Source organism: Martes martes (genome assembly GCF_963455335.1).
Source record: "Martes martes genome assembly, chromosome: 8".
NCBI lineage: Eukaryota > Metazoa > Chordata > Mammalia > Carnivora > Mustelidae > Martes > Martes martes.
In genome coordinates, this window is record NC_137895.1 from 32,676,133 (window position 1) to 32,703,991 (window position 27,859).

Genomic DNA, 27,859 nt, shown 5'->3' on the forward strand with positions numbered 1-27,859 from the left:
AATAATACATATAATTAGAACGTTAAATGCCACCAACTACACTTTATAAATTACAGCTAATGTACCTCTCACCAAAGAGTTGCTCACCTGCAGAGCAGCCATCATATTTAAAGCCCATTTCCAAGTCTTCGTATACCCTCAAGGATAAGATAGGCTGAAGTAATGATACGATTGGAACTTCACGTAATCAGCTCCTATAAAAACATCTAGTCCTGATTCCAATTATGTTAATTCATTACAGGGGGACTGTGCATTTCAATCACCAAAAGGTTCAGTGTCTTTCGAAAGCCCCTTGGAAGCACAGGCAGTCCCCATGAAAGTATTTAGCAAATCCTTTTGTGATGCATGAGGGTTTTAAAGTGGTAATAAACCAATCCCTTTACATTGATAAATTTCTCTTAAGTCAATGAGGGCTTTGCTGGGACCGAAGACTGAAAATTTTTCTTCTTCAGTTCAGTCTCCAGAAGAATCTTGGAAAATATATAATAATATAGACATCATTTTCAATGTCTGGATCCACTAGAGGGCAAGGGAATCATAATTCACAGTGAAACAACAGTTTAAATCTGAGCCACCTAATTTCAGTTCCTTAGAAATGCTAGTAGTCCTTTTTCTGCAGCAGTTTGTATTTAAATGTGTCACTGCTGCATTTCTGTACACTTAATAGAGCACTGAAGACACATTTATTGTGTTGTGGAAAGAGATACATTGCAATATTTTTGCTTTATCAGTAAGCTCCTTTTGTAATAAAGAGGTTGGTTTTTAAGTCCATAGCAGAGTCCATAGCATAGAATTCTACTGAAGCAGAAGCACAATTATATTTGGACACCCAGAAAGGATATACCTGGTAGAACTATAAGCTTAGTATGAGTATTAACCCACTGTCTGACGTAATTCCTTGTTGTGGAATAAATGGAAAATTTACTTAGAATTTTTTTTTCTTTTTCTAACACAAAACCATTTATTAGTGACTAAATATACCCAATTCTGTCAGAGAAATATATTCTGAGGTGAGCAGTGATTGTAAAATATAGAATGCCATGAAAAAGTATATTAAAGTTTATAACTCAAAAGCATGGCTTAATTAAGAATTGTAGTCTGCAGCAGTTATTTAGCAAACCTTGACTTTTTTCAATTTTCCAGACTGATGGTGCATTGCAGTAGGGAAAGTCTGGCAAGACTTGTCCTACTGACTTTGAAATTCTAAGAACATTGTTAATATTGTTAAAATATTTTATATATTCCAATTTTTAAAAAATAAGGATTTAAAATATACGATCCAAAATATACTAGGCAAAAGTTTTTATGTATGTAAATTATCAGCACCCTACAGGTGTAATATTACCTTGCTGGAGTATAGAAACTTTACTCAATGTTTTAAAAGAATATATAAAATAATGGCCTGAAGATTTAAATGAGTTCGGGTCTTAACTTAAATATTAATATTTCCTTTGATCTGATTCTTGGTAAAGGATGAGCTTAAAGATATGCAATCTAATTTTATATAGAAAGTACATTTGTTAGGTAGGCTTACACTAATGTCTCTATGCTTTGGTGTCTTCTAATGAAAAAGTTATACACACACACACACCCTCACATGTTCATTGAGATTTTAAATCCTTTAAATCCTATAGTACATGAATCAGAAATCATTGTCTAATATCTAAGTAAACTGATTTAGTTCGAAATGTCTTATAAACATCCCATACATTAAAGATCTGGTAATAACAAGATATGAAATGTTCAGTGATACTTTACTTCTCCCATCAAGGAGCTTAGAGCCAGTTGAGTGAATAGAATCCATATACAGATCATTTCAATAGAGTATAGAATTGTTACATAAAGGTATTTAAAAAAAAAATATAGACTGGGATGCCTGGGTCACTCAGATGGTTAAGTGTCTGCCTTTGGCTCAGGTCACCATTTCAGGGTCCTGGGACTGATGGAGCCCAGTGTGAGTCTCCCTTGCTCAGTAGGGAGTTGGCCTCTCCCTCTCCCTTTGCCCTGCCCCTTGCTCATGCTCTTTCTCTCTTGCTCAGTCTCTCTCAAGTAACTAACTAACTAACTAACTAAATAAATAAAAATACTTTAAAAATTATAGACTCAGAAGTAGCATCTTTAAACAGTCTGAAAACCTGAAGTTTTCTGGAAGAAGTAACACTATTGTTGGCTCTCAGAAGATGCTGAGTTACAAATATTAGGTATGTGAAGGGCACGCAGTTATCTCAAAAAGACCACCTCATAGATACTGATTGTTGTTATTATTACAGCCATTGAAAAAAATTGCATGTGTTAATTTCCTAGTTAAGTGTAGCAGGACCTACCATAGAATGCCCAAATAAAATTACAATCGATTTTTAAGAAATCACACAATGAAATCGAGGACTACAAATTTCAGAAGTACACATAGAAAAAAAAAAAGTTATAGTGGAGAACAATTTTAAAACATAAGAAATTAGTAGCATTTACAAGATAAATTTTTGAGTAGGGATATTAAAATTGCCAAAATTAACGAATGCCACAATATGACTTATGATTGAATTAAAACACTAAAGACTAGCAGGTATATGTGTGTTTAGTTCAGTATCCCCAGTTCACATAAAAGTGCCTAGTAGTGGGGCGCCTGGGTGGCTCAGTGGGTTAAAGCCTCTGCGTTCGGCTCAGGTCATGATCCTGGCATCCTGGGATTGAGCCCTGCATTGGGCTCTCTGCTGCTCGGCAGGGAGCCTGCTTCCTCCTCTCTCTCTCTCTGCCTGCCTCTCTGCCTGCCTCTCTGCCTACTTGTGATCTCTATCTGTCAAATAAATAAATAAAATCTTTAAAAAAAAGTGCCCAGTAGTGACTACTGAATATATCTCAAATAAATAATGTCTTTCAATGGAAGTGCTCTCTCACAGGTCCTGGCAATATAGCTAAACACACAATTTCCCCTTCCTTTAGCTGCCCATGCATTCTTCACTTATTGAAAATTATATATTCTCTTTCTATTGAGAAAAAGATAACTTGAAAAAAGTAGATTTTAGAACAAAAATCACATATATAGACAAATTTCATCTGAAAGATTTAGACATTTTTAACTCTAATGAACAGCTAACATTATTTTAAAGAAGTAAAAACTGATAGAAAAAAGGGGAAATTGGCAAACCCATCCTTGCAGTAAAAAATTTAAATAAATTTCTCCAGATAACAGGGAGTTAAAGAAGGTAAAAATATGAAGGATACAGAGTATTCACACAGCACAACTACATCATAATATATACAATATTGCAGAAAACAATTGGTGATTACCTTACCTTCTCTAGATCTCATTCATCTTAAATAACTATTAATATCAGACAATAGATTTCGTCAATAAAATTTCATTAGAGGGTCAGCTAATTTTTTGTCTAGCGAATATCTGGTATTCTTCCAACCTAGAATTTATTTGCCATTCATTCAGTAAAATATCATTATCATTCTGGGTAACTATACATATGAGGCTGCGGTTGTAACTCAGCTAAAGATTATAACATTTGACCTAGACTGAAGATAATCAGCATATCCCATATTGTAATTAAACCCAAGAGGAATTTTCTAGGAATTCTATTTTGTTTTGTTGCGTTTTATTTTGTTTTGTTTTTAGAGATAGAGAAAGACAAAGTGGAAGCAAGGAGGGGGAAAGTGTGGAGGGAGAGGGAGAGAGAATCTTAAGCAGACTCCATGCCCAGCATGGAGCCCAGGCGGGGCCCAGTCTCACCAACCTGAGATCATGACCTGAGCCAAAATAAAAAATTGGACACTTAACCCACTGAGCCATCCAGGTGCCAAAATTTTTTAGGCTTTCTAGAAAATACACTCTCTTAAAGGTAGGCATAGACTTAATTGAAAGTTGAATGTATAGCAAATATATAAAATTAAGAGGAAATCGGGTTTTATTAACCAATATCACTTGAAATCTTGATTAATTTACATAAAAACCTAGTTGTATCTGGATTTATTAATTTTGTGAAGCCAAAAATTCCCCAGTTCCTTAAAAGAGTTTGATTTAGGTTTGACTTAATTTCAATTTTTTAAATAAATCCTAATTGGTGATACATGGAATTATCAAAGTAGTTGTATCAGATAGTTTTTGCTGTACAAAATTACCCCAAAATGTAGTGACTTAAAATAAGAATAATTTATTTCCGATGATTCTTTGGGAGGCCAGAGAGTTCTCTGTTCTCACCTGGGCTTATTTGTAGGGCTCCAGTCAGCTGGTGGGTCAGCGGGGGAATGGCAGCAGCTGGAATGGTTGGGATGCTTAGGTCAGCAGTTTTTCCTCAAGTCTCTCATCTTTCATCACAGCATAGGCCCAAGATTGCCGACAGAAAGAGGGGGCAAGCCTCAGTGAACAACTGCTTTGAAAGTCTTTGCCTGTGTCACCTTAGCTACATCCCACTGGTCAAATGAATTGACATGGTCAAGTCCAAATTTTTGGCATATAAACACAGACTTCACCTCTTGATTGCAGGAGTTACAAAGTAATACTCTGAAGAGGGTACATACAGGGATGGGAGAAATGTGTAAACATTTTTGCCATCTACCACAGTAGGTTTCAGGCAAACAACAGAAGTGGAAAAAAAAAAAAAATAGCAGAGAGCAAAATAGAGTGTAAAGTGGCCAGAGCTGCATAAAATGCGTCATGTGGTAGACTCATGAAATTATATAGAAATGAGATGCCTTTATTGGCATCTTATGTTTCATTTTCTCAAGAGTAGTTGGAGTTCACTTATACTACCTTGAATGATTGGCTCAATAGATTGAATTATAATAGTCATTTCTGGATTTTTGAGATCTAGAAAGTAGCTTTCATAGCCATGTTCTCATAGTATTATGCAGACATCAAATGTTTACCCACCTTCTTCCCTTCTTCTTAATATAGTGCACGCCAGTGAGTATTTATTGAATAAAGTAGGTGAATTTTTATGCCAGCCAATATACAAGAACACCAAAATAATGATTTGTTCAGATGAAAACTAAGTTATCCTGGTGTTTAACCATAGCTATTTACCATTTTTTTTTTTTTTTTTTTGCTATGGCTACTCGGAAAATACATTTTGTTTGATTATTGTCCACTCTGACTTTTTTTTTTTTAAGTTAGCACAATCTTTTAAAAAAATTTCAATTCTAGTTAGTTAACACAGTGTAATATTAGTTTCAGGTGTACAGTATAGTGATTCAACACTGCCATACACCACCTGGTGCTCCTCACAGCAAGAGCCCTCCTTAATCCCCATCAACTATTTAACCACCTCCCACCCAACTCCCTTGTGGTAACAGTTTTTCCTCTGTGTTAAGAAACTGTTCTTGGTTTGCCTCTCTCTCTCTCTCTTTCTTTCTGCACATTTGTTCTGTTTCTTAAATTCCACATATGAGTGAAATCGTATAGTATTTGTCTTTCTCTGACTGACTTATTTTGCTTAGCAGTATACTCTCTAGCTCCATCCATCCACATCATTGCAAATGGCAGGATTTCATTCTTTTTTATGGCACAGTAATATTTCATGGTGTGTGCGTGTGTGTGTGTGTGTGTGTGTGTGTGTGTATGCACACATATAGGTATATGCATACACCACATCTTTATCCATTCCTCAACCCATGGACACTTGGGCTGTTTACATTATTTGGCTATTGTGCCTAATGCTGCTGGGGTGCATGTATCCCTTTGAATTACTATTTTTATATTCTTTGGGTAAATACCTACTAGTGAGATTGCTGGATCTAGGGAGTTCTATTTTTAACTTTTTGAAGCATCTCCATACTATTTTCTACAGTGGCTGTACCAGTTTGAATTCCTACAAACAGTGCAAGAGCATTTCTTTTTCTACACATCCTTGCCAACATCTATTTCCTGTTTTTAATTTCAGCCATTCTGATAGGTTGTGAGGTGATATCTCATTGTGGTTTTGATTTTTATTTCCTTGATGATGAGCGATGACCATTTTTTCATGTGTCTGTTGGCCATTTGTATGTTTTCTTTGCAGAAATGTTTGTTTATGTCTTCTGCCAATTTCTTAACTATATTATTTATTTTTGGGGTGTTGATTTTGATGAGTTCCTTATAGTTTCTGGATACTAGTCCCTTATCAGATATATCATTTACAAATATCTTCCCCCATTTTGTAGGTTCCATTTTAGTTTTGTTGATAGTTCCTGTTTTGATTACTACAGCTTTGTAATACAGCTTGAGTTCTGAAATTGTGATGCCTCCAGCTTTGCTTTCCTTTTTCAAGGTTGCTTTGGCTATTTGAGGTCTTTTGTGGTTCCATACAAATTTTAAGATTTTTTTTTCCCAGCTCAGTGAAGAATGTATTTTGCAAAGATTGAATTAAATCTGTAGATTACTATGGTTGTTATAGACATTTTAACAATATTTGTTCATCCAATCTATGAGCATGAGATGTCTCCATTTTTGTGTCATCTTCAATTTCTTTCATTAATATTTTATAGTTTTAAGAGTATAGGTCTTTTACCTCATTGGTCATGTTTATTCCTAGGTATCTTTTACAGTGTGAATTCTAAATGGGATTGATTCCTTAATTTCTTTCTGCTACTTCATTACTGATGGATAGATATGCAACAGATTTCTGTACATTGATTTTGTATCCAACCTTACTGAAATCCTTTATCAGTTCTAGCAGCTTTTTGATGGAGTCTTTTGGATTTTCTGTATATGGTATCATGTCATATGCAAATAGTGAAAGTTTGGCTTCTTCCTTGCCAGTCTGGATGTATTTTATTTCTTTTTGTTGACTGGTGATTAGGACTTCATTACTATTTTGAATAGAAACAGTGAGAGTGGACATCCCTATCTTGTTCCTGACCATAAAGGAAAAGCTCAGTTTTTTTTCCCATTGAGGATGATATTAGCTGTGGGTTTCTTATATGTGGGCTTTATAATGTTGAGGTATGTTTCCTTTAAACCTATTTTATTGGAGTTTTTGTCATAAATGGAGGTTGTACTTTGTCAAATGCTTTTTCTGCCTCTAGTAAAATGATCATATAGTTTTTATCCTTTCATTTATTAATATGATGTATCACATTGATTGATCTTAATGGCCTTGATAGAGTTTTTCTATCATCCCAATTATTTTGCATGGAAAACTTAGAAATAGTGCTCTACTTGATCAACTCAATAGTGCTGTAATCTATCTATCTATCATTTACTTTTTCTCTTCAACTTGCTTCTAAACTAAACTCATGAGACTCCAAAAAAAATGCTGTTATGTAGTTTTAAATAAAACTAATTGGCACATCACTAAATATATAGATTGAAAAACAGAAATTCTGATAATTGCAGAATAATACCTAGGAGCATGTTAAGTGTAATCATTACCTATTTTGAGTAGAGAAAGGTTACTAGAGTCACTGTATAATGCTGTTTTGAACTTCCTGATGTGGTTAGATTTCTCTTTTGAAAATAAGTGTAAAAGGCCACTGCTGTCAAGAAGAATGAAATGTAGAAAGTGTCTGTGATATAGATTTGGTGCAGGATCATAAAATATTGAATTGTAAAATTTTAAAACAGATTTATGAGAGAAATGCTTCCATGTAATTCCACAGCCCTGAATACCTGAAAAACTTGCTGAGATTTTAAAGTTTGCAGATTTAAGAAGGTATAGAGGATAGGAATAGAAATTATTACCAAGATTTCACTTTATTGCTTACTGAATATTTTTCGCTGTCTGAAAATGCCTTGACACAGGTGACTGATTTTTACCACAGAGCATTTCCTCAATAATGGTCCCATGCTACATTGAAGTGATTTAAAACTGGTAACTCTGAAGACATTAGTGAGAAAAAAAATGTATTTAATGTTGCTTATAATTTTGCATTTAAACATTATATAAGTGACACATGATTGACCTCAGTGAAATAAAACTTTAATATTTCAGGAGTAAATAGTGAGTCCCTGTTTATATCCACCATCCTAGGCAAATACTTAGAGGTAAGCACTGCTAAATATTGTTTCATCCAATTAGAGTTTTCCCTTGTATTTATAAACATGAAACATCTGTATTTTCTATATCATATATATGTGATGCATTTATAAACTATAAATACATGATATATTAATGTCATGTATTATATAAGTTTATGGATATGGTTTTGTTCAGAAGTATATATAAGTCATCTGTTTATTATTATTTGGTAACTTGAATTTAAAAAAAAATTATCATGAGGTACTACACCCAAAAGAATGTAGAAATTATAATTGATTCCTTAGTGATTGAATAACCACCACCCAATTCAGGATATAGAACATTAGTAGCATGTGAGAAAGTCCTATCTATTCCCTCTTCCAGTGAATCCACGCTCCCTTCTTCTTAAATCATGATCATGACTTCTAATACCATAGATTGGATTTTGCATGTATTTCTAATTAAATTGGTAATTTCATATGTGGTTGCATTTACAGACACAATATATGGGAGGTTAAATCTCTTTTTTTGTTGCCATTAATTTTCAATGATAATAAAAATGTAACATAATCCATTTTACTATTGATGAACTTTGGTTTGAAAGAACACTACTATGAACGTTCTTGTATATGTTTTTTGGTACACACAGGCTTGCATTTTGTTGACTGATACTTAGGAGTAGAGCTGTTGGGTCACAGCATATGCATATGTGTATCTCTAGTAGCTAAGGCCTAAGAGTTTTCCAAAACAGTAGTATCAATTTGAATTTCCACCAGCAACACAGAAGATAGGCTAATTTAAATTGTTGCCAACATTTGATATTGCCGTTTCTGAAAATTTTATTCATTCTGATCTTTATGCAATAGTATATAATTTTAGTTTTCATTTTAACTTCCTGATGAATACTGAGCATTTTCTAATGAGATTGAGCATTTTAAAATATATTTATTGACCATTTGTATACCCTTTTTTTGATTCCTGTTTATGTTTATTTTCCAATTTTAAAAAGGTTATTTTTTATCATGGATTTGTGAAAACTTCTTAACATGAAACCTTTATCAGTTGTGAATATCTTCGTCCATTTGAGGGTTTATTTTCCATTCACACATGGTTTCTTTTGATAAGAAGACGTCTTACCTCTAATGTAGTCAAAGGGTTTGTTGTTTTCCTTATCTTTTTCTAATCCAAGTACATAAACATGACTCTTTAGAAGAATCTATAATCATAATTATCATTTACATTTAACTTTAAAAATTCACATATAATTTATTTAATTTTATTATTTTTATTGAGATAAACTTCACATAACAAAAGTTTACCTATAAAAGTATACAATTCAGTGGCTTTTAGTATTTTCACAAAATTTTAATTCCAGAATATTTCCTTCAACCAAAACAAAACAAAAACAAGACAGGTACCCATTATCAGTCATTCCTCATTTTCTCCTCCCTGGCAACTCCTTATGTCACTAAGTTACTTCCTGTCTCTGTGAATTTGTCTAATCTGGACATTTCCTATAAATAGAATCGTACAATAATTCACCTTTTGTATTTGGCTTCTTCCATTTAGCATAATAAATTCAAAGTTCATCCATGTTGTGGTATGTCTTATTATGCCAGTCTTATTTTGGTTCAGTACGATTCCTTTTTATGGGCATACAACATTTTATTTACCCATTCATCAGTTAGTGGACATTGTTCTTTCTACTTTTGGCAATTATGAATAATATGGTTAGGAAAATTTCTGTACAAGTTTTGTGTTTATATATATTTTCAATTCTCCTGGGTATGTATCTAGAATTTCTGGGTCATAGGGTAAGTCTACGTTTAACTTTTTAAAGATTGCCAAAATGTTGCCAATAGAACAATGATGTGATGAGCAATGTAATCTAAGATGGAAAGGGAAAGAAAGAACCATAAAGCTGAATGTCTAATGAGGTTGAATGAAGTCACTAATGTCAAATTTGTGGTAACTGGTGTAATTAGGTCTCCTGACCCTTTTACAAGCGTCCTAAAACGACACTATTAAGTTGAAATTATCAACTTAATAGTGTCGTTTTAGGACGCTTGTAAAAGGGTCAGGAGACCAATCTGAAAATCCTGTTTATCTTTGGGCAAATGCTAGAGCTTGCAACCCTTAATTCATCAATATACAGAATAGTATTTTGTCATGTTCTACTCCAGTCCAAGGCATTTCACTATTGATAAATTTGGTATTCTAACTTGTTCACAGCTCTCTGACCCTATCATTTTAGAGTTTCTTTCCATGCGGTATTGTTAGCAGGTAAAATTGAAAAGGCAGTATATATTCATGTACACTTGGTCAGTTGTAATGGTTGTGAGCATACCAACAAGGGAAATAGCATGAGAGACAAATGCCCAAGATGTTCTTCAGCTTCTAGTTTGAACAAATTTCTTTTTCATGCATGTCTCAAATTCTTATTTATATTATCTTGTAATAATGACAGAACGATACACTTACTTTGTTTGTTGTTCCCATTTTATTCTTGTATTCGTAAGTAGCTTATCAGATATGTTCTTCATGACCCAAACAACTTCTTGTTGACAGACTCTTTTTTTTTTTTTTTTAAAGATTTCATTTATTTGACAGACAGAGATCACAAGTGGGTAGAGAGGCAGGCAGAGAGAGAGGAGGAAGCAGGCTCCCTGCTGGACAGAGAGCCCGATGTGGGGCTTGATTCCAGGACCCTGGGACCGTGGACTTGAGCCCAAGGCAGGGGCTTAACCCACTGAGCCACCCAGGCGCCCCTGACAGACTCTTTTACTGACCAAATACATACTATTTTATCAAAATTGTTTTAGTTAAAATATGCAAAATACTTCTAACAAATATGACCATATATAGAGCCATTGACAAGTTTCTTTACTCATATTTTGTCTAGCCTAATCATTTCTCCTTATTTACATATTACCCACCCTCAGCAATCAGGGGTATTTTTGATACAAATATGATACAAATTATTTTCCCTTTTTTGTGGTGATTATGTTTCCCTTTGTTTTCACCAAACATTCTTTGCTGATTTGTTGATTATCTGCCCATTTTTCTGACTTTATCATAGTGATCATATTCCCAGCTAAGCATGGTTGCTTATAGAGTTTTTGCAAGACTCTATTCTTTATCTTCTGTCAGCTACAGAAAAGCAATCAAATCAGTGCTGCCCCCCTCTCTCCACATGCATACCTATCAGAGATCAGTTCTTCACCTTAGAATCCTTGAAACTTAGTGTTATAGGCAGTCTGAAATAATTCTCCATTTATTTTAGAACTTCTACTTTAAAAAGTTTGACATATTTTCTATTTAATCTTTATCCAATCAAAATAACTCCAGTGTTTATTTACATAGTTATACTCTTCATGGGTTTAACTTGAGAATTAATGAAGCATATTCAAATCAGTCCTATGGGAATATAAAATTCTTGGCTATGGTAAGTAAAGAGATCTTTTGAATAATTAAAAATGAGGCAAAATTGATTAGGGAAAAACAAAAATGGGTGAGCCATAAATGACATATATTTGAAAAAAAGAATTGTAATTTCATATTAAATTGAATGAAGTGAATGTCAGAAATCAAATATTTAACAAAGCCTATCATTAGTTGATCTACTACCCAGCACAGGAGGCCAGTTAGAGGAGAAAAGGGATCTAAGAATCTTTATAATCTTGATGTTATTAAATTTTCTATTCTAGTGTTGGGAAATTTTGAGCTATTGATTCCAGTCAAAACTAAAATTAAACATTGGTACATATTAACAGCTATTCAATTCCTGTTATGCAATGTTATTTAGAAATTTCCCCTGACACATTGGGAAATTTTATATGAGCATATAATGTACAAACATGCATTTATGAGCAAACCTTATGCCAAATGGTAATAAAATAATTCTCGGTGTCTTAATCATTTTGACTTCAGTAAAAAAATACCATAGACTCTGTAGCTTAAATGACAGCTATTTATTTCTCACAGTTCTGGAGGCTGGAATTCCAAGATAAAGGCGCTGATAGACGTACTGTCTTTTGAGAGCCTACTTCTGGTTTACAGATGCCCTTCTTTCCCTGTATCCTCACACAGTAGGAGGAGAGTAAAAGAGCTCTGTGGAGTCCTTTTTTTTTTTTTTTTTTAAAGATTTATTTATTTGAGTGGGAGTGAAAGAGCATGTGCACAGGAGGGGGGAGAAGCAGAAGGAGAGAGAGAGAGAATCCCAAGCAGACTCCATGGTGAACATGGGGCTCGATCTCATGACCCTGAGATCAGGACCCTGAGATCACAGCCCTGAGGCCACAACCTGAGCAGAAACCAAGAGTCAGGTGCTTAACCCACTGTGCCACCCAGGTGCTCCTGTGGAGTCCTTAAGATCACTAATCTCATTCGCGAGTGTTCCATGGGGGTTCCTCAGGACCTAATCACTTTCCAAAAGCCCCACCTCTAATTACCATCATTTTGGGGGTTAACATTTCAACATAAAAATTTGGGAGGACATAAATATTTAGTTCATTGTACTAAGTGATTAGGAATGGATCAGTTTTGAGGTTCAAAACTTAAGATCCTTTTTAAACCATTTATTTCATCAAATCAAATATATACACTATTGGTATGATTCTGGCTGCCACTATTTGTATTTTCCTAAATCATTGATAGGTTTGCTTTGTGTTTTCTCTTTTTGTTTTACCTAAATTGTCTTGGAAATCCACAGAAAACATTTGTTTTTCTGTCCATCAACAATGACCTAAAAACAAAAGTAGAAAATACTTCTACAAAGTTCTTGTGCTGGTAGATTTTTTTCTTTTTAATTTTTTTTTTTTTTACTTGAGTGTAGTCAACACACAATGTTGCATTGGTTTGAGGTATACAACATAGTGATTAAACTTTTGTTTAAATTATACTGTGCTCTCCACAAGTGTAGCTACCATCCTGTCACCATACAAGGCTATTGCAGTATCATTGACTGTATTCCCTATACTGTGCCTCCTATTACCATGATTTATTCATTCCTCATAACTGGAAACCTTTATCTCCCACTGTCCTTTACGTATTTTGTCTATCCCCAATGCCTCTCCCCTCTGACAACCATCAGTTTATTCTTCACAATTATAGGTCTTATTGTGCTTTCTTTTGTTTGTTAATAGGTATTTTCAAGTTCATCTCCTTTAGATAATTCTGCAAGATTGTGATGAAATAGTATTAAAGAATACATTGCTTGATGTCATATGTAAATTAATACATAAAAACAATAATGTAAGTCTACTTTAATTATTTTGAAATATAGCCTTTATTATCAGATGTCCTTAGTTTATTTTACAGTTCATTCTTGCTATACATTCTATGGGTTTGAACAATTATGTAATGACACAGATCCATTATTATACCATCACATAGCGTATTGTCACTGTCCTATAAGTCCCCTCTACTCTGCTTATTCACTCACCCTTCCCACCATCCCTGGCAGCCACTCATCTTCTTCTTCTTCTTTTTTTTTATTAACATGTAATGCATTATTAGCCCCAGGGGTATAGGTCTGTGAATCACCAGGTTTACACACTTCACAGTACTCACAATAGCACATACACTTCCCAATGTCCTCAGATGAATTTTTATAAGAAACCAAATTATTGTTGTATACTGAGTAAAGCAAAAAATTTTGGGTTGATGAGATTGTGCAGTAGAGAGCAGAGTAGACCAAAGGATGAAGGAACTAGAGCTCAATTTGAAACAAAAATGGCCAAAGTGATTATTAAGATTCTCAAATTGTTCTTTATAATATTTCTATCTGCCAAATAAAGAATCTTTTCCATTCTCTTATATTGTATTGCACTATAATGAGGAGGTTTTTTTATGGCTCTCAAAGATTTTAGTATGAAGAGTTGGAAAAGGAAAATCAATAACTGAATGTCACTGATGAGTGTTATAATAGAAGTATGACTATAGCAAGGGAATAAATTGGAATATGGGCTTTAGGACCTAGAGAAAAACACATTTTCATTAAATACAATATGCTTAAGGAAAAAGTTTTTTAATATGGTCTTTGTATTAATTATAAAACATTTTCATGTTCATAATTAATTTCTATAGTCAGATTTCTTGGTCATTAATCCTTGTTCCTTCTCTTATAGAGCTATTATTTGTTGTAAATAACTAGACTTTTTATTAATTTTCTAATATGCAAAATGGGGAAAAATTTACTGAAGTCATAGATTTTACTGACATATCATAAACCTTTAGATAGCCTGGTACCTAAAGCACTTGATAAATGTTGGATGCGTGTCCTATTTAGCATGCCTCCCCAGTTCTTAAAGCAGTACCTTGCACAAAGTAAGTGCTTAATTAATACCAGTTGACAGAGTAAATAAAATGAATGAATGCCCCCAAATAAAATTTTAAACTAGAGAAAGTCTAATATCTTTTTGCTTCTAATTAAAACAAGTCACTCATTTCAGTATCATTTTGAAAATTTTGGCACTTCCCAGCCACTGGCCACATTACTTAGGGACTCCTGTAACCACCAAATTCAAACACTTCATCCATGTGCTATATCTATCCTAATTGACTCTGATACAATAATATGCCAAAATTTTACCTTGATGAGTAAAAAAGACCTAATCATTTTAACCTTCATAAGATTTTCACATTTAAAAAGAGTTATGTAACTTTTTCAGCTCTTATGGTGGAGGCAGATAACATAGAAGAGAATTGAAAATTGTTGGATATGTTGATCAAAAGTGTCTTACACGATGGTTAAACTCTAAAAAAGTCACCTGTGAGGAAGGTGATGAGGTACTATAATTGGTGACTTCCTACTAAATTTATGACTGTAGTAGGCAAAGGAATTATTTTCTGACAGCAAGGGAATGAAAGTCACCTTATTAGAAGTTTGGAAGGAAGAATGGCTTCCGGACAGATTAAAAAAAAATGAATGTCTACTAAATGTAATTCAGTTATAAAAGGCATGACATTTCAATAGGCTTATTTAATATTTCATTTGTTATTTGTAGATATTGCCTTTGCTAATTAATGTTCTAGGACCTCACAAACAAATATAAGTAAAACCTGAGCAAAGGCACACAGAAATAAAAACAGAAATCCCAGTAGCCCTACTCAAGTAACCTTTCAAGATACTATCATGAATTACAAGAGTTAAAGAAAACTCTTTAAAGTGATATCTGGAGGAAGAAAATGAGAGTACAAAAACCCCTTTGAGAAGAGAATTAAAATAACCTCTTCCTTTTTTAAACTGGTAGGTTCAAAATGAATGCATTCTGTTAGCATAAGAGGGAAGACTAAGACTCTGGGGTTTCCCTCTGTCCTATGGGAAAGATAGGATATTCTTGCAACACCCCTAATTGGGGATCTAAAGTATTATATGATATGGTTCTTTGGGGTTCTTTGGGGAACCATATATTTAATATTCAAATTATAGTGCTGTGGTAGACAGTGTTCTACAGATATTTCCCAAGATTCCCATTTCTGATTTTGCAATCAAACCCTCATTTAGGTTCTGATGTGAAGGGAATTTTGCAGTTGTATTAAGGTCACTAATCAGCCAATCTTAAAACAGGGAGACTGTCTTAGAGTACCTAAGTAGCCCTCATGTAGTCATGTGAGAGTCCTTAGAAGCAGAAGAGGAAAGGAGAGGAGAGATGAGGCAGAAAGTGAAGTTAGAGAGATTCAAAGCATAAGAGAAGAACCCTCCCTGTGCATGCTTTCTTTGAAGGTAATGGAAAAGGCTGGACGAGAGCCCAAGGAATATGGGCACCCTGTTGATAGGCAGCAAGGAAATGGAAACCTCAATCCTACAACTGTATGAAACTGAATTCTACCAATAACCCAGATTGTCTATTTTTTTTTAAAGATTTTATTTATTTGACAGAGATCATAAGTAGGCAGAGAGTCAGGCAGAGAGAGAGAGGAAGGGAAGCAGGCTCCCCGCTGAGCAGAGAGCCCAATGTGGGGCTCGATCCCAGGACCCTGAGACCATGACCTGAGCTGAAGGCAGAGGCTTTAACCCACTGAGCCACCCAGGTGCCCCTCTATTTTTTTTTTTTTTTAATTTGATGAAGATTTTCCCCCAGAACTTTCAGAAAGAAAAGAAGCCTTGACAACATCTTGATTTTTGCCCAGTGAAATCCATGCTGGGCTTCTAATTCCACACACTGTGAGATAACACGTGTGTTGCTTCAAGCTGCTAAATTGTTGGTATTTTGGTATAGCAGCAATAGAAAAAAGATACAATTATACAGAAAATATAAAAAGCCATGATTATATCACATTAAAGGAAGTGTGGCTGATCTGAGAGATTATAGAAATGAATTATTCCAAGGGAAGAGTCCATTTCTATTTCTTATGGAGTAAGTCACACCATACATGTGAATATTGCCATTTTCTCTCCTCCGAGAGGTGATGTTTTGTTTAATATATTATTTAAATAAAATTTGAATTTCAAAGGAAGAATGAGTCTAGAGAAGGTAACTTTTTTTTTTAAGTAGAGTCATAAGGCATACTAAGTGGGAAATATTCTGTTGTACTAAAACTACTACAGAAAATATAAATAATGATAAGGAATCATGGCAATGACAAAAATGTATGCTTTAGTTGAAGATATTATGGAAACCAATGTTTTAGTTAGCAGTGTTTCTTTTAAGTCTATTTTATTACATGAGTTTTTTGGGGGCAACAGTCACCTTTGACTTGTCTAAAAAGGATATGAATTTGGGTTCTAAAGCTTGGAAGCTTTGACATTTTGAACTGGGTCATTATTCATTTGGGAAGCTATTCTGGGCACTGTAGGGCATTTAGCAACATCCTGGGCCTCTAATCACTATATACCAGTAGTACCACTCTCATATACACACATCCCAATTGTGACAACCAAAGATATCTCCATACATTACCAAATATCCCCTGAGGGCACCATTGGCTGAGAACTACTTTCTATGTGATGAGGATTATATAATTTAGTAGAAAGCAAAATTATGGGTCCAGAAAATTAAGAAGGCTGCTGTACAATACTGAGCTGTCATTGATCTGAAAGAAAGAAAGAAAGAAAGAAAGAAAGAAAGAAAGACAAGCAAACTATTTTCTTTTTCATTTGAATTGCAGAAGAAAATCAAATCTCATTTTTCCTTTACATGGTTAGGCATGCAGTAATTTTTCATAATCTTGTTTCAAGAATATCTGTTGTAATCAGCCAGTGCCAGATGACTTGGATTCAGTGATAGTTCCAGAGAATATACTCAACTACATTGATGATATAATAATTTTTAAATTTGAAAAAATATTTAAAACTGAGGGTAGCTCAAAAGACAGAGTAGGATTGGCTTATAGTCATCTAAAGATTCGAGAGCTTAAATAACAAAAGAAAAATTACTTAGGTTGGAGTTGTTAGAAGCATTATCTAGTAATTTATTTTTGTTTTTGAACTACTTCAAAATGAGAAGAACTGAACTGAATCTGGATTTTGAAGGATCCTTACATATATATATGACTATTTGGAGAAACCCTTTCAGTCATCCCAGGTTGTCATAACAAAAATATCATAGACTGGGTAAGTCAAACAACAGAAAGTTATTTCTCACAGTTCTGGAGGTTGGGAAGTCCAAGATCAATGGGCTGGTGAATGTGGTTCCTGCTGAGTGCTCTCTTTCTTGCTTGTGGGTGGCTGCCTTCTCTCTGTGTGCTCACACGGCCTTTCCTCACTGTGAGAGAAAGAGAGCAAATTCTCTGGTGTCTCTTTTTTTAAAGGCATTAATCCCCACTTCATGACGTCACCAAACCTAATTACCTCTTAGTGACCCCATTTCTAAATATCATCACATTGAGGGTTAGTGCCTTAACATATGAATTATGGGAAAACATAACATTCAGTCCATAACAGGTACTTGGTATATGCTGACTTACCACTTTGAGGGATATGAACAAATGTCCTGGATTATAATAGAAAAACTATCTCATTTGGAAGTCAGTGATTAACAAAGCTCTCTAATTAAATTGAGCTGATTTATTTTTAGTAAGGTGTTGGGTTTTGATATAAGAAGTTCCTACATGCTCCGAAACAGTTTGATAACCTTTTGAGATTTAATTCTTGCCATAGTAGATACAGTGATTCCCAGCATTTGACTTATTGTCAGATTCAAATCAAAAGGTAATTAGTTTATAGATGGAAGTAATAAAATGATTAAAGAAATAAAGGGATAGAAAAAAATGTTAAACAAGAAAAAAGTAAGTCTGTTTAAAAGGTCAAACTACCTGCTCTCCAGCTTCATATGCTGTGTTCATTGAAACTAATCATCCACAAATGGTATATAACACCTTACTCATTTGGTTAGAAAAAAAAAAATGAACGTGGAAAGAAGGAATTATCCAAACTCCTATGATATGGAAACAGGAGTCGTGAAAATTTTTGTAGTCCTCTCAGACTGTGGGTTAAGTAGACAATGTGGATGAAATCTGTGTACTCTTAAAGAAAGAAATATTAGAGATTGAGTAGTTTTGGGGATTTTAGGGCTAATACAATTTATGGGAAAAACAGTGAGATTATTAAGACTTAAAGATCATTGTCTAGATAATCACAGGGCATAAATCTGAGTGTCATTTTAACTGGCCTGTGGTACTTCCACAAATTATAAGTAATATATTTAAAAATAAAGTGGTGGGAAGGAAAAATTGAAAAATTGAAAAGAAAAATTTTCTGATTCAGAAATCAAGTTGGAAATAAGGTTCCACAATGAGGAGAAGAAGTTTTATAAATTTGGCCTATTATAACCTCAATATTTGGGCCTGTTTGGCTAGAACTCAATTTTTAAAATGATTCTAGTTATTCATCTAGAAGAAATTTTTAGTATGTTAACAGAAATGGAATCAGAATTGTATAGTCTGAAATTCTAGAATACCAAACTAAAAAAAAAAAAAATTACGATGGTATGGAACTCAGAGTATTTGAAAATATAAAATGAAAGTAAGCCTGCAGTACAGCTTCCTAACAGTTTAAGTAGCCTGAATAAATATTTATGTTCATTATACAGTTAGTAGAAATGATCCAGATTGTAGAAGATGAGAGGTTAATGCCCAGGGGCAATCAATGGTCTGTAATTAATGCATGCTACTTCACAACTCATTTCTTTATGGAACTGTCCTTTTATAATCAGCCAGTGGTTATGACCCCAGAAATATTTTGGAATGTAATTACTTAAATTTGCCCTCTTGGTTATAGTCCTCTTTCTATCTGGTAAGGTGTCAAAAAAGAGGGTATTTCTGGAAAGGAAATATCCTTAATAATGACCAACACTTGGTATCAGTAAATTACTTATATATTGAATTATACTGATAGTATGAATTTATTATGAGACACAATGAATGTATATGGAATAAACATTTTGATAGCATTGTGTAACTGATGTACATTGATAACTTGAAATGATAATCTCCTAGTTCTCCAAAATATAGAAAACAACTATCCAAGTTATGTATGATTGAAGATAAAGTCACAAATCAGTAAATCACTCTACTTGCTAAAAGCAATACCTGTTGATACAAAAAGGTGAAGCACAAGTTTTTCAGTTGATTAAATAATATGAATCTCCTTCTCAAAGAAAATGGAAAACTATATTTATCTGATCCTATTTTTTCTTAATCTAATCATCTTTTTGGATATTTCATGCAGGTATTGACATAGTAATAAAAAATGTTTGGGATATTATCAAGGATATTATCGTGATTATAGAAGTTTTGTAAAGAGCAGCACTGATGGGATGTTAAGATGACTATAGGAAATTGCAGACCAGGAGATACATTACCTGTTTATAAAAGGAACCTCAGGGAAAACCACTGGGACACTCACCTACAATCCAACCTAGTCTAAAACACCTATTGACAATGGCAAGTACCTGTACAGACAAGTTACCATGCTGATAAGGAAGATAGATGTGATATTCCTAGAAAAAGATATATTATTAATTGATCCATGGTTGCACTAACAGAAATGGGCTGATACTGTCTGGAATTGCTCTATGTCCTCATTTGTTTGGGAGTGGCCATATCAGTTTAACCCTCTCTTTCCATTCCACCTGTCAGAGGAACTGTTTCGGTCTTCACCCTCATGAGTTATGAAATCTACATTTGACTTTCAGGGGATGCAAAAACCAAAGAATGACATGACTAGCTGGTAGCGTGCTATTGTATCCATTGTGCAATATGGTCTCCCTGTTCATAAGGATAAATAAGAGTAAGTTGTTTTAACCTCCACCCTTATTAAAGACATATGTTTAATTTATCTCTCAATTGGTATCTTTTCATCAGTCATCATCACTTTTTTGATAACAGTTTCAATGCATAGAGAGCCAGGGGCCAGTGGCCCAGTAAAAGGGACTTGTTTTATTCCCCCAAAGATTTTTTTAAATTTATTTTTTTAAGGAAACTCTCCACTCAACATAGGGCTTGAACTTATGACACCATGATCAAGAGTCACAGGGTCTATCGACTGAACCAGGCATGCACCCCAGAAAGAGAGAGACTCTTTAGAGAGAAGACCATAAGGAAACTTTTATGGCCGCCTAACAGTTGAAGCCATTGAATTCATAAAGCAAACAGAAGCATATGATAGAAAGTAGAAAGTTTTACTATGTAACAACAGCAGTAGTACCTAAGAGCTAAAATCACTGAGAATGTGCTTTTACCGAACAATATTATAAATCTTTTGCCTGTATCAGTTAATTTAATCCTCATGTGTTAGAAAAACCAAGGTGACATCTCAGTGATTCATGTGCTTATATAATCTTCCCTTTATGATGGACAGAATGGGTTCCTTGCTGTTAACCAACAGATTATGGCAAAAATCATGAGGTAATTATCCCTGTGATTAATTTAGCTTAAATAAGATCTCATCTTAGCAGACAGAAATAGGAAGTTCTCCAGCTGGCCTTGAAGAAGTAAGTTGTTTTATTGTCAGAGGACCTGTGAGAGGTCTTCTTGGCGTGATTATAGGAGGCCTTCCAGAGCTGAGAGCCAAGCTAAGATGACAGTCAGCAAGAAAACAAGGACTTCAGTCTCATAAACACAAGACACTGAATTCAACTGCTGTAATTTTGAAGAGACATCAAACTCCTGAAAGGAATTCAGCCTAGCCAAAATCTTGATTGCAGCCTTATGTGATCCTAAACAGGAGACCTATGTCCAGGCTCCTGATTCACAGAAACCATAAAATATGAAATGTATGTTGTTTTAGTCTACTAAATCGGTGGTAATTTGTTACAAAAAATAGATAATCAATACATTTTAAACCACCCCACTGATGGTTGCCAGAAGGGAGGTGAGAGGGGGTTGGACAAAATGGATAAAAGGGAGTGGGAGGTATAGTCTTCCAGTTATGGCATAAATAAGTCATGGGAATAAAAGGCACAGACAGCATAAGGAATATTCAGTGATACCATAATAGTGATATATCAGGACCGATGGTAGCTACACTTGTAGTGAACATAGTGTTATGTGTAAAGTTATCAAATCACTATGTTATACACCTGAAACCAATGTGATGCTGTATGTCAAATATACTAAAAAAAATCCACAGATTCAGTACTATTTTTTATTTCATCTTATTTCTGATATGATAATTGAACAATGGACCAATTAAATAACTTCAAGTTTGCACAGCTAATAAATGGTAGAACTAGAATCTTGACACCAAGTGGCACAAAGATGAGAATGGATGCCTATAATCCTAACTTGATCTATAGAAAACTAGAAAATTCACTGTTAAATAGCCAGAACTGCTGATAAGCTACAAATCTATTATATTGCCTAAATGACTATGAATTATTTTCTAATTCTCAACATGCTTGTTGAGAATGTTTCCTTATTTTTATATTCCCATGTATATTTACAATACATGGGAATTTTAATTATGTTACTCAGAAAATATTTTTTTCTTCTGTTCCCAAAACACCTTAGTGAGTTAGGAACATCTATGGGAAATTAAAAATATATATGCTATTGTTTGTTACTACAGTAAGAAACACCTTGGGTAAAATGAAGGAATTCATACATTGTATATGGAATTATAGAGGGGGACATCTTAACAATCTAAGAATTTCATTTCATCCCAGAGCTTCTAAGATGTTATAGCTAAATAACACAATATTATTTAATTTTAAAGTCCAATTTACCCATTGGGTTTTAGGTAAACATTTTAATATAAGCACAATAATAATGAAACTAAATGATCACATCTTTAGATACTTAAATTTTTTAACGCAACTGAACTGGCACATTATAGTTACAGAACTACAATGTTGAGAGGGAATTTGTACAAATTTACTATATCTAATTATAATTGAGATTATAGGGTTTTTGTTTGTTTGTTTTCATCCTAAAGGAGAAAAGTCAGATTAAGTTGCATTATTCTCTTAATAATGAGAATTTGAGGGGATTCCTGTCATAGTACCTTGCTAGGCACTTCAAAAGTTCCACCAGCTTTGGAATTTAGGAGATGCTGAAAGAATAATATTAAGTATTCCTACAAGTCTAAAAAGGAAAGACAGTTCCCATAGTTAATTTTTACATCATCTATATTACTAAAATAATTGGAAACAAAGAGATAGTGAATAGAGCCTAATTGTATTTTAGGATTAGATAATGTTAGAATATTTTTATGGTCACATAATTTAAAATATTTTTAAAATATTAACATGGGTGAGAAGGGAAATAATCTATGGTTCATTGCCAACATTCCATTATGTCTCAAGCCTTCTTAGCTGAAAACCTGGAATAACAGATTATTTTTAAAAGATATTTATTACTTTCTATTATAATCACACATGATAGAATATAAAATAATTAGCTTCATAAAATGTGATGTTTAATGCACTATCCCTTTAAATTTACTAATAAATATTATATATAAAAGTACATTTACAGAATTTACACATTAATAACTCTTTTTTTTTTAAAAGATTTTATTTGGGACGCCTGGGTGGCTCAGTTGGTTAAGCAGCTGCCTTCGGCTCAGGTCATGATCCCAGCGTCCTGGGATCGAGTCCCGCATCGGGCTCCTTGCTCGGCAGGGAGCCTGCTTCTCCCTCTGACTCTGCCTGCCACTCTGTCTCCCTGTGCTCTCTCGCTCTTTCTCTCTCTGACAAATAAATAAATAAAATCTTTAAAAAAAAAAAATAAAATAAAAGATTTTATTTATTTATTTCACAGACAGAGATCACAAGTCAGACAGAGATTACAAGTAGGCAGAGAGGCAGGCAGGGAGAGATATGGAAGCAGGCTCCCTGCTGAGCAGAGAGCCCAATGCGAGGCTCGATCCCAGGACCCCGAGATCATGACCTGAGCCGAAGGCAGAGGCTTAACCCAGTGAGCCACCCAGGTGCCCCCATTAATAACTCTTTTTGAGTGTAAGCATTTTATCTTAGAAATTAAGTTCCAATAGAATTTCCCCCACACAATTTTTCAGTGCTTTATGACATAATAATATTAATTACTATTCATTTAGTACGATTTCCAGAGTGTTTTGTGAATAATTTAGTATCTATCATCCTCTAAGTAATACTAGGAAATATTAGAAAGTCATAGAAACCTGCCTAAGCATGTAATTTCTTTGTTCTTTTTTAAAGATTTTATTTGTTTATTTAAGAGAGAGTGAGCGAGCGAGCATGAATTAGGGGCAGAGGCAGAGGGAGAGGAAGAAGCAGACTCCCACTGAGCAGGGATCCCAATGTGGGGCTGAATCCCAGGACCCTGAGATTAGAACCCCAGATGAAGGCAGATGCTTAACCAACTGAGCCACCCAGACGCCCCAAGTATGTAATTTCTAAAACCAGAATTCAAACTGTATCTGGATTACTTCACATCCATGCCTTTGCTCTGATCTACACTGCCGTATAGTTTTCTCTTCATCAGGCTAAAAACCACCACAATCACCACAATACAAGTTGTGTGATAAAATTAGAACATATTAAGGTTGTCTGCTTTGGACAAAGTAAGTTCTTGACTCAAGTTTATTTCACCTATTGGGGCATAATCCTTATCAAGGAAAATAAAATAAGATTTTAAAATTTCTTTTAACTTAAGAAATAATTCAGAAAAAAATTGGACTATTAAAAAAAGAATCGAACTATTTACATGCACATATCAAATATAATATTTTTTTCTTTTTATGACTCATATTCATCCAATTCTTATATCCTCTGGTTGTGTTGCATAACAATTTTGTTACTTTATCTGGTGTAGTCTCAGTCTTGCCTTAATACAGTCACGTTTGCTTTCTTTTAATTCATTTGTGTATCCTTCCTTTTTTTTGGTTTTTGAAAATCTGTATCTTTATATTTTAAAAAGATTGCTTGAAAGGAGTATATAGTTATATGTTGCTTTTTTATTCAATCTGACACTCTCCCTTTTAAATGGGACATTTAGTCCATTTAAATTTAATGCAATTATTTAAATGGATATGTTTATATTTTTCAACTTTCTATTAGTTTCATATTTTTCTCCATCTGTTCATTTATTCATTTATTTTTCCTGCTTTTAATCCATTTTTTATGAGAAGAGGATTTTTTTATAATTTTATTTTACTTTAAAAATTGGCTTAATAGACCTAATTTTATGTTGTATTATTTTTAGTGGTTGGTTTAGGATTTATAAAATATTTATCTTAGCCTAGTCAACTTAGAGTAAAAGTCAGTACTTCAGATATAATGTATGAACTTTTAAGTGTTTTCCTATATCTATCAGAGTTTACACTATTGGAACATAATTTATTTCTTTATATTTTGTGAACACATACAATACTTTTCATTTGTTTGCTTTAAGTCTTTAAAGATATTTGTAGAATTTTAAAAAATTCTGTATTTACTCACATATTTACTACTGGTAATGTTCTTTATTTTTTGTGTAAATCTGGATTTCCATATGATGTCATTTTCTCTCTATCTGAGTGATGTAATTTAATATTCACTTATAAATGCACGTCTTGCAAGTAGTAAATTCTTTCAGGTTTTGAGTATCTGGAAAATCCTTTATTTCACTTTTTTTTTAACAGAGGGATTTTTCATAAAAGTTTTATTGAAATATAATGTGTATATGTATATATTACATATATACATATATAATATATATGTATATATGATAAAATTTATCCTTTTAAAGTATAAGAGTAACTAATATTTAGGATATTCAGAGTTGTGTAAGCATCACAGCTAATTTTAGAATATTTTCATTACAGAAAAAGAAGCTCCATGCTCAAGTATTCAGACCTGATACCCTTCTCATCCCAACCCATGACAAACACTGATCTACTTTTGTCTCTATAGATTTACTAAGGATACACTGTATAAATGATATCATATGTGGTCTTTTGTGATTAGCTTCTTTCAATTGGCATAGTGTTTCCAAGCTTCATTCATGTTATAGTATATATCAGTATTTCACCCCCCCTTTTTAGAAAGATTTTATTTATTTATCAATTTATTATTTATTTATTTATGTGGGAGAGAGAGAGAAAATGAGAGAGAAAGAGCATGAGAGGAGAGATACCAGTGGGAGAAGCAGACTCCCTGCTGAGCAGAGAGCCTGATGTGGGACTCCATCCCAAGACTCCATCCCAGGACTCCAGGATCACGACCCGAGCTAAAGGCAGTCACTCAACCAACTAAGCCACCTAGGTGCCCTATGCTAAATTTTGTTTATCCATTCATCTACTGATGAACATTTTGGTTATTTCCTTATTTTCTCTACTATGAATAATGCTGCTATGAATATTTATATATAAGTTTTTCTGTGGACATATGGATTCTCCCTGTTTTTGTTTATCTGAGAATATCTAATTTCTCCTTCATATTTGCATTTTTTATTTTAATTCCTGTTAGTTAACATAGACTAGTATATTAGCTTTGGGTATACAATATAGTGATTCAACACTTCCGTATATCACCCACTGCTCATCACAGGTGCACCCCTTTATCCCCATCACCTATTTCACCCATTCTCCCACCCAACTTCCCTCTGGTAACCACCAGTTTGTTTCTATAGTTGAGTCTCTTTCTTAATTTTTCTCTCTCTCTCTTTTTTCCCTTTGCTCATTTGTTTTGTTTCTTCATTCTACATGAGTCAAATCATATGATATTTTTCTTTCTCTGACTGACTTATACTGTTTAGAGTTATACTCTCTTGCTCCTTCTATGATGAAATTTCATTCTTTTTGTGGCTGAATAATATTCCAGTGTGTGTGTGTGTGTATGGTTGCTTTCATAATTTGACTATTGTAAACAGTGCTGATATAAAGGTAGGGGTGAATGTATACTGTTGAATTAGTGTTTTTGTATTCTTTGGAGAAAAACTCAGTAGTACAATTGCTGGATCATAGGATATATCTATTTTTCACTTTTTTGTGGAACCTCCATACTCTTTTACACAGTAGCTGCACCAGTTTGCATTCCTACCAGCAGTGCAAGAAAATTCCTTTTTCTATACATCCTTGTCAACACTTGTATTTTCTTGTGTTTCTGATGTTAGCCATCAGGTGTGACATGATATTTCATTGTAGTTTTGATTTGCATTATTTCCATGATGAAGAGGGATGTTGAACATTTTTTCATGTGTCTGTTGGCCAACTGGATGTCTTCCTTGCTAGGCTATTCAATTTTTTGGCATACAGTTTTATTAATAATGTTCTGTTATAACTTGGTATTTCTGTGGTGTTGGTTGTTATTTCTCCCCTTTCATTTGTAATTTTACTTGAGTCCATTCTCTCTTTTTTTTCTTGATAATTCTGGCTAGAGGTTTATCAGGTTTTTTTTTTTTTTTCCTTCAAAGAACCAGCTCCTCTTTTCATTGATGTATTCTACTGTTTTTTGTTTGTTTTAATTTGTATACCATTTATTTCTGCTCTAGTCTTTATTTCCTTCCTTCTCTTGGTTTCAGTTTCTTTTGTTGTTGTTATTTTTCTTGCTCCTTTAAAGGTAAGGTTAGGTTGTTTATTTGAGATTTTTCTTGCTTTTTGAGTTAGGCCTGTATTGCTTATAAATTTCTCTCTCAGAACTGCTTTGCTGCATCCCAAAGGTTTTGGACCATTGTATTTTCATTTTCATTTTTGTTCAATTTTTTATTTCTTCTCTTATTTCCTTGTTGACTCATTTATTGTTTTACTAGCATGTTATTTAACCTCCATATATTTATGGTCTTTCCAAATTTTTCTTTATGGTTAAATTCTAGTTTCCTAGCATTGTGGCCAGAAAAAATGCATGATATGGAATTTGATCTTTGTGAATTTGTTGAGGCTTGTTTTATGGCCTAAATGTGTGATCTGTTCTGGAGAATGCTCCATGTGTACTTAAAAAAAATATGTATTCTGCTGTTTTGGGATAGAATATTCTGAATATATCTGTTAAGTCCATCTGGTCAGTGTGTCATTCAAATCCATTGTTCCCTTGTTGATTTTCTGTTTAGATGATTTATCCATTGATGTAAGTGTGTATTAAGTCCCCTACTATTATTGTATTATTATCGATTAGTTCCTTCATGTTTGTTATTAACTGTTTTATGTATTTGGGTGCTCCCATGTTGGGTGTATAAATATTTACAATTGTTATATCTTCTTGTTGGATTATGCCCTTTATTATTTTATAATTTTCTTTGTCTCTTGTTACAGTGTGTTTTAAAGTCTATTTTGTCCAATATAAATACTGCTACTGTTACTTTCTTTTGATAACCCTTTGCATGATAGCTATTTCTCCATCACTTCACATTCAGTCTGCAGGTGTCTTTAGTTCTAAAATGAATCTCTTTTTGGCAACATATAGTTGGGTCTCTTTTTTTTTTAATCCAGTATGTCACACTGTCTTTTTTTTTTTTTTTCACCCTATGTCTTTTGATTGGAGTGTTCAGTCCATTTATATTCAAAGTAATTATTGATAGGT